Source organism: Drosophila arizonae, chromosome 3, assembly GCF_054131065.1.
Source record: "Drosophila arizonae isolate 15081-1271.41 chromosome 3, UAZ_ARI_1.0, whole genome shotgun sequence".
NCBI classification, from domain to species: domain Eukaryota; kingdom Metazoa; phylum Arthropoda; class Insecta; order Diptera; family Drosophilidae; genus Drosophila; species Drosophila arizonae.
Window position 1 is genome coordinate 21,282,558 of NC_142923.1, and position 15,862 is coordinate 21,298,419.

General features: G+C 35.4%; 2 long non-coding RNA genes across 3 annotated transcripts in view; one reads left to right on the plus strand and one right to left on the minus strand.

The window, feature by feature from the left end:
- Positions 1–143: 143 nt before the first annotated feature.
- On the minus strand, positions 144–4,257 carry LOC108620398 (uncharacterized). Of its 2 annotated transcripts, none has more exons than XR_001916353.2 (8): positions 4,100–4,257; positions 3,877–4,025; positions 3,044–3,823; positions 2,855–2,986; positions 1,696–2,793; positions 1,466–1,611; positions 624–1,391; positions 144–565 (listed from the first exon to the last, which is right to left on the minus strand). It is a non-coding gene; the product is annotated as an uncharacterized LOC108620398 (long non-coding RNA). The 2 variants fall into 2 exon arrangements; XR_016269175.1 differs by having other exon boundaries at positions 4,104–4,229.
- Positions 4,258–5,764: 1,507 nt separating this feature from the next.
- The window catches only part of LOC149269866 (uncharacterized), a 40,546-nt gene continuing 30,448 nt past the window's right edge, over positions 5,765–15,862 (plus strand). Inside the window, exons 1-2 of the long non-coding RNA XR_016269126.1 lie at positions 5,765–6,683; positions 8,221–8,336. This is a non-coding gene — a long non-coding RNA (uncharacterized LOC149269866). The remainder of the gene's footprint in view (positions 6,684–8,220; positions 8,337–15,862) is intronic.

Sequence of the window (15,862 nt, forward strand, 5' to 3'; positions counted from 1 at the left end):
ATGTAATATAAAATTAAAAATGATGTTAAAAATTATAAAATTTTATTTTACAGATTTTATACCAAAACTAATGTTCAAATAAATAAAAATTAAAATGGCAGTTCTTTATTCCTGATGAATTATTTTAATGAAACAGAATAAAGTACAGAAAAAAACGTTACAATTTATTCTCACATTGTGTTTTCTTTAAAAATGCAAATACAGAATTTATCGCTTCCATGATCTCTCTAATCTCATGTAGTACCTAGATTTCCTTCTGAAGATAGTTCCGTTCTAGCAGCAGGGTCCACAGGAACCGCCACAACAGCTGGGATAGCAGCAGGCCGCAGCCGAGCAACAGCCGCCGCCACAGCAGCCGTTGCAGCCGCAGCAGCCACTGCAGCAGCCATTGCAGGGGGAGGTGCAGGAATAGCTGCACGAGTAGCAAGGAGAGCAGCACATCCTGATTGTAGTAGACGGAGTGAAAAACCACAAGACTATATAGTCAAAGTAATGAACTACTTCACGGAAAGAGGCACTTGAAGGGGGAAGATGGCTTATCGATTGCTGGTCTCCACAGCAGTCGCTAAAAAAGAAAAATAGTTGTATTTTAAATAAAATTTCATATAATTTTATATGCTTACATTCCCGACAAATTAGAGATGTTCAGTGGACGAGTTTTAAAATGAGAATGTACTTGACTGTAAAGCTGAGCCTCGTAGAAATGCAAACATCTAAGGCTACTTTGTTGCTTGTAGTAATGGTATTATATTTATTTATTGATGATATTCAAAATCGATAAAAATCGATACAAAATGCATGTCAGTCGACTATTCTACTTTGCTTTTCAGCTTCATTTATTTATGTAAATTTTGGTGATATATTATTAATTCTTTTATGCGTTCCTTTTTCCTGTTTGTAGCACATACTGAAGAAAGCCTCTTCACAGAAATGCTATGTAATTGGGAGAGTATGGATCCAAAATCATAGAACAAGTTTCAAGCGGTCAAATTTGTCACTAGAGTTTTTTTTTTAGTTTGTTATGCTTTTACTTGTTCTATTAAATTGACAGACTACAACACACTATTTTTCTTCAATTTTCAGACTTGGTCTATTTATTTTACATTTATGTAGTACAAAAATTTACAATTAGGTCTGCTGCTGCTTTCTAGTATTAAATGCAATCTAGTATCTTGATTTCGTTCTGAAGATGGCTCTCTTTTAGCAGCAGGGACCGCAGCCACCACAGCAGCCGCCACAGGGGCCACAGCAAGAGTAGCATGGCCCACAGCAGCCGCCGCAGGGGCCACAGCAGGGTCCACAGGGACCGCAGCAGCCACCGCAGGGCCCACAGCAAGGACCGCAGGGTCCACAACAGCCTCCGCAAGGTCCGCAGCACATTTTGGTGGAAACTGTGAGATAAAAGCCGATCAATTTGAATGTGAAAACTCTGATCTAACGCCGAAGGCAAGAGATTATCACTTACTTAAGCTTCTTCACAGAAACAGCTACTACGATGTCGTGCAATTACGACCGCTGATTGACTTCCAGAGAACTATATAGTCGGATATTAAGCCTCCAGAATTCACAACGGTCGACGTATTCTTATTTTATTACAAAAAAGGATTCAACCTGAGATTTTACAAAAAAAAAAAAAAAAAAGAAATTAAACTTGATTGAATTACCTTTTTTTTTTATATTTTCATAGAAACTTACATTCCCAAAATATTTACAAATATTCACACAAAATTTTTATTTTGAGCTGTTTAATGAACAAGCCTCAAAAACTGAATGAGATTTAATTTTATAAAGAGTTATTACCAGGCAAAATTTGGTGAAGTTTCAATGTCAGAGACTACTTGGATTGAATTTTACGAAAGGCGAAGTTTCATTGTTAAAGACTGTTTTGACTACTGGATAGGAGAAGAATTTCCTGATGAAGAAGCTCCCATAAATACACTATTATTATTTATTCGATTTCTCGAAACAAACCCTATGCGCGGCCATGCAGGGACCCCTAAACAAATCTTCAAGGCTTCAGCTTATAGGTATTTAAATCGACGACTTCATACATACGGACAGGCGGACGAACGGATGGATAGATGGAAAGACGAAGGGACAGACAGGTGGAAGAACGGATGGATAGATGAAAAGACGAAGGGATAGACAGATGGACGGACAGATGGACATATGCACGGACGGACGGACAGATGGACATATGCACGGACGGACGGATTGACAGATGTATGGATCTAGAGCTCGTTATTCTGATCAAGAAAGGATATATATACTTAATGGGGCTATACCAAGCCTCCATCTGCCTGTTACCTGCATTTTCAGGGTATAAAAATATATTCATGAATCTATATGCAATTCGAGGTTCCCCATTTTAATGACGGCTATCTGCCATTTATTTAACATTAAAATTCTTTTAAATGCTTCTTTTGAGCATAGCCATGAACACATTGATAAAGATATCTATTGTAATATGTTTACAGCATCGAGAAGCAACCCATATAAAATTTCTCCATTTCCCACACCAAAGACTGACAAGTAGAAATTGACCCGTTTTATTTTATATGTACTATAACAAAAATTTACTATGGGTTAGTTGGGACATTCTCGTAATTTTTTTGGGTTCCACCTAGCAACAGGGTCCACATCCACCACAGCAGCCGCCACAGGGTCCGCAGCAGGAGTAGCACGGGCCACAGCAGGAATAGCAGGGTCCGCAGCAGGAGTAGCATGGTCCGCAGCAACCGCCACAGGGTCCACAGCAACCACCGCAAGGTCCGCAACACATGTTGACAGTAACTGCAGGGCAGATCTATGAAATATGCAATGCTAAAAGAATATTTAAATGTGGAATACTTACGATTGAGCAGAATTAGGTAGAAATGAGTACTAGGATATTGAGTATTCACTTTTTGGTTCAGATTCCAAGCTTTATCAGTCTTTTAGTATGTTTTTATTTATTTATTTTTTTTTTTAAAAGAAATATTCCAACCTGTGATTTAATCAGAAATTAAATTAGTTAGTCCAAACGGTTCTCAGTAAAACTTACAAGACCCAAAAATTTTTACAAATATTCAGACAAATAAAATCAAAAGTTGTTAACAGGACGAGCCCTAAAAACGGAATGAGGTTTATTTGTTAGGGCTTTGGTAACCAGCCCAAAATCGTTGACGTTTATTACACAGAGCCTACTTTGGGTGTTACGAATTATGAAACACAGAGCCCACTTTGGCTTATATGAATATGAAGAGTATTTTTTTAAAATTATTATTATATCTTTACTGCAGCTTTTGTTATTAACTTCATAGCGTAGCCTTAAATGTATCTTAACTATTGATTAAATGCATACAAAAAATGCATTAGAGTAGAATTATCTGGGGGGAATAAATTAAGTTTCATGTGAACAAAAAATATTGACCGGTTGACTGGTTATCTCATATTCCGATACGCCGTAAAGTAAAGCTAAAGCGTCAAAAAAACGCAGTTTCTCTATCCTATCAAAATGTTAAAGTCGTAGAACCTACAGCCAGCTAACTAATTATAACCTTGCTCTTATAATCCATTCACAAATTTTACCCAAACAAGAAACATTTTTGTAGACTTATCCTTTATTTAAGAGTAAAACGAAAATTGACAAGAGAGTTTGTTGTTCCTTGGTAGATTAGTTTTTTCGGTTCTTTTTAGCAACAGGGTCCACATCCGCCACAGCAGCCGCCACAGGGGCCACAGCACGAGTAGCATGGACCACAGCAGGAATAACAGGGTCCGCAGCAACCGCCGCAGGGTCCACAGCATCCACCACAAGGTCCGCAACACATTTTGAAAGAGACTGCAGAACAGATCAGCGAAGTATTCAAAATTCAACCAATGAAGAATACTTACGTTTGAGAGGAATTTGGTAGAAATGAGTTATGAGAATGAGTAACGATTGGTTTTATTGGTTTTCTTGGATTTAACTACTTAGTTTGAATATCAAACTTTTGTAAGCCAATTTCCGCTGTATTTTTCTAAACTACAAAAAAGGCCACAACCTGTAATGTAATAGAAACGTTTAGTAAATCAACATTTTTTGGAAGTATAATTTTTCCTAAAAATAAAAACTTACAAACCCAAAAAAAAAATTACAAATATTTAGACAAATAAAGCCGAAATAAGTTAACTGGACAAGTCCTAAAAACGGAATGAGGTATATTTGTCTCAGCTTTAGTAAGCAGCCGAAAATCTTTGACGTTTGAGTTTCAAAGTTTACTTAGACTTTAAAAATTAAAGCATTTACACTTAAAACTTTGACTAACAGCTGTAACATAAGCCCAGAAAAGCCAGACGGAAATGCCCCTTTTGGCTGGAGCCGAAGTGCGACGAAATTGTGAGGCAGGCACTTAAACAGGCTCAAAGGCGAAGAGCATCTTTCAGTTTCCAGTTTCTAGTTCATATATCAACGGAAAATGGCAATGAAAAGTGCCCAAGTTTTAAAGCTCATCTATCATATATTTGCCGGATATTAAGCGTCTCAACTTATTGAAGTGACCCACCAGAAATAATACCCCTCCTAACGTATGTCAGTATAAGTATAAGTATAAGTATAAAGTATAAAGTATAAGTCTAGTATACGTATAAGTATAGTCTAGTATAAGTCTAACGTATAGTCCCAGTATAAGTTAAGTATCGTATAAGTTCGTATACAGTATAAGATAGTACAGTCTCCGTCTCCGTCTCAGGTCTACGTCTCCGTCTCGTCTCCGTCTCCGTAAGTCTACGTCCAGTCTCCGTATCGTTCAGTATCAGTATGTATAGTATAAAAGCATTCAGAATGTTAATCGCAGAAGTGGGAGGAAGCAAAAGTAGAAACCGATGAGAATTGTTAAACAGCAGCTGACCAGGATGATGTACAGAGCTGAATATGTCCTAGGAAGATTTACGACTCGAATGCAGGAAATCAGGGAACGCTGGCGAACAAGTAATATATGTATTTAAACACATATATATATACACACATATATATTCATGTACGTGTGTAACAATGCGGAACAGGCAAGTGGAAGTGAATATGGCACACACATATACATATATACAAGAGAATGTCCTTCAACCAGCTTTACGTCACTTGGCCGCCTGCCAAGCCTCGTGACGAGGACAACCCTGACACTTGAGTGGAGACAGACAACCACTTGACTGTGACCCCCGCGTGTCGCCCGCGGCTCTTCCAACAATGCGAGGCGCCACTATAGGCGACACATACAATACGTACAGTGCCACACACATAAACAGACATATGTATGTATAACAATTGTGTGTGTATAGATATATATGTAGCGCCCTATGACATTAATGTGCGTAACTTGGACAATTACGACAAAGAAAGCAAGCAAAATAAAAAAAGAGAAGAAGAAATTGATAAGCTACGACGGCTTGTGGAAGCTTAAATACCCTAATGCTAGACTCGCGGTGGTGGAGGAGAGTTTAAAAAGAACTAGACAAGTTTTTTTTTAACAATTGGTGTTTATATCTATGTTAAATATTATAGTTAGCAAACATAAATTCTTTACAAGGTGTTAGGAGTAAATTTTTTAAAATGATACTTTTTATAATATTATATTTATTTAGACCATTCTTTAAAGCATTTTTGGATAAAATAATGGATTGAATTTTATATAAATTTAAATTTTTTAAATTTGTAAATTTAGATTTTTTTGTTATCACTGTATTTTAGTATTATTATCATTATTATTATTATTTTTTAATCTATTTTTATATTTTATTTCAGCTTTCGTCCTTAACTCTATAGCGCATTTTTCAATAAACCTTAACTATTAGAGTGGCTAAGTGCCTTTATTGCTACAAAGTCTAGTCTTTCAATTTAAGTAGTTTATTATTTAATAATTGTTGTTCAGAACTGTGAACTATAAGCGGGACATGCAATCAAAAATGCCTTTGTGACTTCTTCATGCAATTATTATTATTTGTTCTTTACATAAGTTTCAATTGAGATGCCCAACATATAAGAAACAACTAAACAATATTTGGGATCATATTTTACTGACATAATTTCATAAACTAACAATAAGCAAACTGTCCAAAACCGAAATATAATTTTACTAAATCAAACCCAACAAAAATGAATATACCTCTGATAGAGTATGGCCGCTAGACAATCCAATTATTTGATGAATAAAAGTTATTGCATTGCAAATAAGATGAAAGCAATGTGTAAGAGTATTGAGGGATTCGACATAATTGTAATTATTACAGGCTTAAGCAGTCCATTACAATTGGTAAAACTGTTTGTATTGCATTCGTGGCAACAAAGCGTAAATGCTGCTTAAATAGCACATGTAACTGAATACCAATGCAATTGAATGTAATGAAAAATAATCAGAGGTGATGGAGTAAAGGTGTTTTGTTTAATTGAAAAACTTCAATGTGAAGCAAGCGATATATTATTGGTAAGAAGGATTAGAGGACGCAAGAAATTATATAATAAATAAGACATGATAACTGTGAAGGGAAGTAGAATTTTTTTAATTATTTAATTTATTTGGTTATAATTTAAAATTTAATATTTTTCTCTTTTTCTCTAGGGGTTGCTATTTATCTTCCCAATGATGAGACCTGTTTACCTTGACTACGTAATTTTGCACGCTTTCAAATCTTTTCAGCATGATTTTTATCTTTTTTTTTGGGATGCTTAGGTAAGAAAAAAAGCGTCTTTCTACTAGTTTACACAGTCATTTTTCCTTGTGCTTTTACCTTTTTCTCCTGCACTCATCTGCCTTAGGGTATGCAACAGATTGTGTTAATTACCGTTGCCCAAAGTGCTTAATGAGCCTAAGAGTGCTAAAAAAGTCAAGAAACAAAAATGAGTGGCCCAACTAGAAAATACCCTGTTGGCCTTTTGGCTTTGTTCCTTTTATAATCTTAGTACTCATATATGTGTATAGGTTATACGCCAATAGGTTTATTTAAGCCCCAACGTATTAATATAAAGTATAAAGTATTATTTAAGAGTAGCATATTCTTTTTATAGCAGTATCAGCCTTAATATGTATCAATTACTTAAAAGTTATTACATTCATATTTATACTCATTCACGAAAGTGAATCAGTATATTGGTTTTGTGCAATGTCCGTCTTGCTGTCCGTCCGTCTGTCCGTCTGTCCGTCTGTCCGTCCGTCCGTCTGTCCGTCTGTCCGTCTGTCCGTATGAACGCAATCTATTTCGGCGCTATTGAAGCTAGAGACTTGAAATTTGGAACACATACTCGTGTATATCTCCGATTTATAAAGTGTTAAAATTTTCCCGATCCGCCCACTAGGGGAGTGGCAAATCGGAAAATGCATTTTCCGATATACCAGAAATCATGTTTGTTGAAGAGCTAGAAAGCTGAAACTTGGTATGTAGGTCCGCGTTGACCACCCAAGATTACGAGCTATGGCGGATATATCTACGCCCATTGGGGGCGTGGCAAATCGGATAAAACTGTATCTCCTAAAGTTGTAAACCTAGAATGCTGAAATTTTGCACGTCAGCTAATGGTATGATTCTATAAAGTCTGAAGATAAATTATAAGTCTACGCCCGTTGGGGGCGTGGCAAATCGGACCTGAAGATATAGTGATTTTTTAAATTCTCCTATATTTTGGACACTATTGATGGCAGAGACCTCAAATTTTGTATATATACTCGGACTGATCACCCAAGACCAAAAAGTTTTGTCGGATATATGTCCGCCCACAGGGGGCGTGGCAAACCGCAAAAGTTTATATCTCCTAAAGTATAATAGCTAGAAGCTTCAAATTTGGATAGTTGAGTTACTGGTAGCCTCCTCTATCGATTCCCCAAAAATAATTTTTAGGCCTCTTTAGGGGCGTGGCATATCGAAAAATACCCTGTAATTTTCACATTTTTTTAGGGTAAGCATTCAAACTTTGCAGTTAGGGTAACGTTATCTCTTTCTAAAAACTGACCAAAAATGAGGTGTCTACGCCTAGTTGGGGCGTGGCAAATCGGAAAAACCTGTATATTCTACAGTATTAGAACGAAACTTAACTACTAAATTGTTGATGGGATGTGAATGAGTATTCCGCAGTCGGTAACGCCCGACTGCAACGTTCTTACTTGTTTTATTTGAATCAAACAGTCAAATGATTCATATCAACTAATAAATATTAACAAGCAGTAACATCGATATACCTGTTAATTCTTTTATTTTATTTTTACTCATTTACAGGGTATATAAACAAGAGGAACTTCCTTTCACATAAACCAAAATCAATTTGTAATTATGTAAAAGCTGAGAAAAATACGAGTGGAAGGTGTGAAAATGAAGCAGATAAATTTGGTGGCGTAAGTGAAAAATATGTCAAGTGCATTAAAATGAAATTTCCATTTCGCAATCAACATACATATGTATGTATGGATATACAATTGTATATATGTATATTTATATATTTATTATAGTGTATGTACAGCATGTACAGCAGCAAAAATATCAGTTGGCATTTAAATTGTTGTAATACATCGTCAAGATTTTCATGCAAAATGAATGAGCCGACAATTGCCATGGCTCAATGGGCATTTGGGACATGGCGAACCATAAAAAAGCCTAGCCATACTATACAAAATGGTTTTCCTTAAGAGAGAGAGAGAGAGAGAGAGAGAGAGAGAGAGCCATAAAAAGAGCTAATATAATAATAATAAAATACATAGGATTGGGAGTCTTATATTTACATATGTATATATAATTAATATATATTTATAGAGTTAACTCGCTCCTTCACTATATCTATCTATATCTATCTCAACTATCATAATATATCTATCCAACAACTACAACTAACCCCAACCCAGTCTTAAGTCAAATGAAATTTCTCAGTCTCAGGTCCGTTTCTGGCTCAGAATTAATGTCATCCCTGATGGGCAGAGAGTTCTTTCAATAAACTAAAGTGGCGTAAACCACAAAAAATCATCTGGAATGAGGTACAAAGTAAAGTCAGGGATTAATGGAAATAATAAGGAGCTAAATTTAAAGAATTAATAATAGGCAGTTAAATGTATTAAGCGGTTATTAAGAGTCTTAAGTTAAATTATTGCGGAATTTTTTATTTATATACCCTATCATTTATAGAATTTCCGCCAGATGAAAGCAATAAATATTAAAGTAGAAAAAAAAGTAGAAAAAAAAAGATTTAACCCGCTAGACTAATGTAATTTCCGGCTGGCTTTTAATATTAAAAAAAAAAGTCAAGTGTCGATTTCAACCTTAAAAAGTTTATTAATTAATTGTTAGTATAAATAACAGTTTATAAGAAAGTATGTAATATGCTAAAATATTTTATTTTTTCTGGATGTGCACTAATAATACTTAAATATTATTCCTATATCTAAGTTATTATTGAAATTGTGGTGTAAATTGTTGTTCAATGGAAATGAAAAAATTTAATTTAGTCCCATTGAGCTTAAACTTAAAATCGTGAAGTGTTCCTGAATATGTGAAATCCGGGAAAAAAAAAAACAAATATTTTTTAAATTAATTTCACTAAAGAATATAGTTGAATTACGAAAATTATTGAATCTCTTACATTTAAGTACGTTAATAAGATAAAATTTTTATTGAAATTCATTTTATAAAAAAAATACGATGGAGACAATTTTAATAAGCCTGCAAAGTTGTGAAAATCAGCTGACAAAGCCTTTGCAAATACATGAAATTAAATTGCAAATATATACATAAACCTCACAAAAGCTTAAAAATCCGCAAAAAAATGAAATGAATATTTTTATATATCTGCAGGTGCATATTATTTAACTGAGGGCTCACAAAGCGCGCGTAACAGTAGTGTTTCGGTTTTAAAAAATACTGCACCATGACCAATATAAAAATCTGATTTTAAATAAAATATACGCATTACATGTGAATACAAATACAAATGCAATTAAAGTATCTCTGTACTGTGCACTCTCCAGTTGCCGTTCCCAATTCTCTCTCTCTCTCTCTCTCTCTTTCTCTCCCTTCCTCTCTTACCCTCACGCTATCACACTCGCTTTCGCTCTGCTGAACTGTGAGTATTTTTTGGGTTATTCTGTATTGCCTACTTTCGGGTTGGCGACTTAATTATACACATTTTCCACTTAATTTTTTCTCTCGCTCAGCATTGTTATATCCTGTACTGAAAGAAGCTCTTTAAAACGGGGTATATTGGTTAAATGGCAATGTCGTTTATTAACTTTTTTGAGTAACATCTTGATAGCTATAATTGCACCACTGATTGAATATCGGTATCGATATCGATATATACACATATGTATGTATTGCACCTCAATCAATGAAAATCGATCAATATTGCAAAGTTTTTTCTCACTTTTATGTTTTGTATGTTTAAAATTTTGCCTGCGAGGTATTTGATAGTCGCTCACTCAGGTTGCTCGTGTGTTGTTTGACGGCACGTGCTTGAATTTGGCGCGAATGGCTGTTGCCAGTGTTTTCTTTATACCCTTTTTTTTTTGGTATTTAACCATTTTATAATTATAGACGTCAGTCAGGCATTTAACTCGTTTGTTGTTGTTGTCGTCCAGCAGCAACAAATTGTTGCCAGCCTTTCAATTTGTGTAGATCGCACGTAGAAAACCCCGCAACAACACTTATTGCCAGCTGTCTCTCTATGTGTGTGCTGGTCTTCTGCAGTGTTGCTCGTTTAGCCTAAATCAGGCTAGATCTAGCCGTTTTGAATGTGGTCTAGCCTATTAGTAATACATTAATTGAAAACGAGTATGGAATGGATTAGCCAATAATTGAGGCAGACTATGCAGAGGTCATAGTTCTTAAGAGAAATAGAAGAATAGAAGAAACTACTGTTTAAGCCATCTAATAATTATGTCTGTCTCTCTTTTTGTCTCTCTGTCGGCTTGCCTAAGAAACTCAAGGCACGAAAAAGATTTACAGATCATTTATGTTGCCTATATGTATGCAGCAGTATTCTTTTGGTATTTATATTTAAGGAAATACTTGAAGCAGCAGAGAGGACACAACGCTACCTATTGTTTGAGTGGAAGTCGCCCTATATAAAGGGCAGCAGCTGCACCTTTTCTTCATTCCCCCAGGCCTGGCAGGGGTCCTTCGTGCAGTATAGTAAAGTGAATTGAAGTGTGCATTAAGAAGAAAGACTTGGAATAGTAATAATATTAAATACTTGGATGAAATAATTAGGGGAAATACTTAAAGGGAATAAATAGAATAAATACTTGGAAGAAATACTTAGAGCAAACAAATTAGAAGAAGCAAACAATTAGAGGAACATTTTTTAGTGGAAATACACAGAAGAAATACTTTGTGGAAAATATTTCCTCAAAGTATATACTAATTTCGAGTACTTAAATTGTAGCTTGATTCTGTTATTTGATTATTATGATGAGCTACTTTTTATATGCTATCATCCATTTTTATGTCTGCCATTTTTCATATAGCCTGCTATACTAGGATTTTTTCCATACATTTTAGCCTATTTTACTGTTCTCTACAAACAACTTGTTGTGGAACTCAACTGCTGGCAACACTGGTCTGCTGTGTGTGTGTGTGTTTGTTGCTTTTCCTTTTGTTGATATTTTGTTGCTGGACCTGCGATATAATTGCTTCATACATAATTATCGCTGGATGCGAGCGACGCATTGCTCATTACAATCGTTGTTGTTGTTGTTGTCGATGCTGCTGCTTTTGTTGTTGTTTATTTTGAGTGCTTATTGTTGTTCATGGTCGCCGGACCTTGGACTGAGTCTGGCATTTAGCGAGCGCCAAAGCCCAAAACATAGAGGATTATGCGCATAGATATTTGGTATTAAAAGCGTTTCTTGTTTTTCCAACCGTTGAACTTTCGCACCGCAAAATTTATCTACGGCCAGAGTAGTTCTCAACAGGTTTATGAAAGGACTTAAAATGTCCAATTGTTGCCAGACACTGCACACTTATTGATCGTTTTTGTTTTTTTTTTTTTTTTTTTTTTTACTTTTAATTGAGATATTTGGAATGAAATCGAAAATAGCTTTTTTAAATTTTATTCGCAGGGCTCATTGAAAATGAGATATCAGGATAGAATATTTTTGTGAAAATGTATGTAGCGGACAGAAGGGGCAGGCAATTTCTTATGCATTGAATGTACTCAATAGACTCTATTAATTTCGCCAATGAACACAAAATCTAATTTAAAGTAGAATCCGGTTAAAACGACTCCTCTCATAGCGTATGGTTATTAGGATGAAAATTCTGGTGCAAATGCAAACTTATATGAGCAAACTTAAACTTATACTTCCTCAAAGGACCATCGTAATAACCGGTCTCCACTGTATTTCTTTATTTGAAAATTGATTTTTTGTTATACCTAGATTTTTATTAGCTAAGCTGAATGCTTGAGTTTAAATTGGTAGAAAAATTATTTAGTTAATTAAATATCAACTAGTTGAATTCCCAGTAATTATAATTATTTCTTATTCATTAATTACAATAATCAATAAATGTGTTATTTATTATTATATTCCATTCATTGCATTCCAGGATATATACTAGTAATTCTAATTATTTCTTATTCATTAATTACAATAATCAATAAATGTGTTATTTATTATTATATTCTTTGCATTCCAGGATATATACTAGTCGAGCAACTCCACTCTCACCTGTTAAAATGCATTTAATGTGCAATTCACATAACCAGATGCGCATTCCATGCCAATAACTGGATACGATTAACCTCATACATGTATGCTATTTACTACATATACACAAACATGCACATACAAACACAAACACACATATTATTTTTTCTTCCCTCAATGGACAGACAGACAGACACGCGCTTGCGGGCTGCAGTTGGTGCCGTTGGCTGCAGCCGGAAGCGAATCGTTTAAATGTGTAATGATGCTATGGGTCAGCAGCTGGGCTGCGTGTGGCTGCTGCTTGCTGTCAAGGTGATGGCAGACACACACACCCACACACAGCTAGACAATAGACTAATTAAGCTATTTATTAGGTTTGAGGTTAAGTTCAGCAGCAGTTGGCTGCAGTTCCGTTTTGGCTGTGGATAGCTAACATTAGGTCGTAGCTCGAAGACGGAAATCGGATTCGAATTTGTATTCGCTTACAAACTGCAGTTGACTTTGTGGGCCACTGGCCAGAAAAGGTCATCATGTTACATGTGTCGAAAAGCTAGCCAAGAGTCAAAAATAACTCGCTCTCTCCACCTCTCGCTCACTCTGCCTCTCGCTTTCCCTTTCTGGCGCACTCTCAACTTTAGCCAGACTGTTTGTCATCTGTCAGTTGCCTGTGGTTTTCTGCTCTTTATCCTTTGCTCTGACCCTTTTCGCTTGCAGTTCATTAAAGTTAAATAAATCAAGTCAAGAGTAAAAATTAAAAAAAAAAAGTAAGTAAAAGAGGAAAAAATAACGATTGATTTTTACTGTTTGTGGTTGGGTTTTGCTGGCGCTATCGCGAGGTGTTGATTACCTGGGGCCATGCTTCGCTACACGCTCCGGATAATTCGAGTGGATAATTTTTTAATGATGCCGCAGCTGCAGCAATAAGTGCACTAAGTGTTGGCTTAGCTACTGTTCGAATTAATTGATATAATGGTAAGGGCAACAAGGATTAAGGATTAAAAATCTCTGCATGTGTGATTAGAGTAAAAAGAGCTGGACCTTTCATTATTATTTGAACTAAAGGTGTGGCAGGATATATAGGACCTAAATAACAAATAAAAATGGCAGAAGGTATGGAGTAATAATATCAGAAATTAAGCGCAGCAATTCGCTTTAGCAATCTTTTGTTTTGACTGCGAACCTGAGGTCGTAGGGTTGTCCATATTCGACGCACCCATCTGCAACCCTATATATTTACAGTTATTTTTTAGACGGACACAATACGCCGCACTGACTCAAGGCGAACATTTTAGAGATATCATAGTCAAAAAGTGATGTCAACAAATCGATTTGATTATTATCATTAATCTTAAAACAATTGTGTTTTTAATGTAGCTAAAAAAAAGAACATAGATCCGTTGAATATAGTCAACCTCATAAGGTTTCTGATGGGTTTTGTTCAAAATAGATTTGTATTTAGTATATTTAGTAATTTGTATATCTATGTTTTTCATTGCAAATTATATTCAACAATAAATTTTTACATTTTAAAACTAAAAAATCCTTTAAAAAAAAAATTAAGATTTGTCTAGTTTGAAACTTAATGAAATTATATTGTATTATTTTTCTAATATATATGAGGAATTTAAAGATCCAAATTGATATTGATTGAGCTTTATATATTTACTAAATATCTTGAAAAAATACGAATTGCTTTTTACACTTTGAGCTCTTTATTAATTTTGCAAACATTTTTTCTAAAAATTCCACGGAATATCTAAACTTTGTTGTTGCTTCGCTGCTGAGAGCTGACGCCTGTGGCCGGGGGGTGGGGGCCGGCTCAGGCTGCTGTTGCAGGCAAATGCAAATGTAATTAGTTGCATGAATGAAAACCATAGAGCAATATTTATGGCAGACACTGTAGCGGCAAGCAGCGAGCACCGGCTGCAACTGCTGTTGTATCTGCGAGATACTTTTCATTTTTTACGATTTCAGTGGGCGAAAGCTTTACCCTTTTTTTCCGTTTAGAATATTCCTTGTGCTCTGTCATTTTTTCTTGTTTTGTTGCGTTTTGCCTGCTGTTGCTTTGTTTATTTATTTTGTTAATTTTGTATGGTCTGGTCGGGTGTTGCGGCTTTTGGGCTCGGGATTGGGTTTGGGTTTTGGGCTTTGGGTTTTGGGTTTTATGACAACGCTTGCCACAAAATAAAAGGCAAGAAGATCTGGTTAGAGTATGAGATGCGGCAATAAAGTAGACTAGGTCGAAATAAAGATAAAACTGTGCAAACGTTTTAGCCAAAAAGGGATTGGACACACACACACACACACACACATACACTCACACATCTACAATGTTGTTGCAATGCGAAAATTTAACAATTTGCGTTGCCGCCTGCAGTTGCGCGAAAGCTTTAAAAGAAAGAGAAAAAGAAAAAGGAAAAGACAAAAGAAAATAAAAGCAACTTCTGCCAGTCATTGGCGCTGAAAATTGAGATTTATGAATGCACCTGCCTGACCCAAAGCGAGGGCGAGGGCAGCGCTTCAGGTCTAAAAGTAAGTTGTCTAGGTTTTCTCTCTTTCTTCAACTTTTTTTTTGCCCTTTGCTCTTCGTTCAAGCGTTGAAACTTGGCATATTTCTCCATTACGAAGCGAAGCTTGCAAATTGATTTGATTTGATTCAATTTCGTATCGATAAGCCAGCTAGCTAGCTGTCTCTCCTCCCCCCACCCGACATCCACCTTCCTTTTCCCTTAGTTCTTCTGTCTGTTTGAGGGAGCCAAGGCTAGGCTAAATCATATTTGTATTGAAATTGACGTAGTTTTTATCTGACCGCCTGATTGCCTGTCACAAAGCGAATGTGATTGGCCCAGTCCTGAGACCTTTGAATTCAATCGAGAAATGTTTTGTGAGAGTAAGATAAGGCAGACGATATGATCTGTCTGTATATCATATGCCGTATATTCATATATTAAGTTAGTTTTCCTCTAGCTGAAACGCACTTATCTAAATTATTATAATACTAACAACTTAATATAGACTTACTTAAGACTTACTTACGAAATTGAAATGAGTATATTGATTTTGGTGCAATGCCCATCTTGCTGAATGCAAAATATTTCGCCTTAACTGAATCTATTTTAAAATTGTATGTATTCATATGTATATATCCTCTTTATTATTATTTATTTATTTATTTTAACTAACAAAATGTAAAAATCGTTTTCTGTTCCACCTTAAGCATCTTAAAT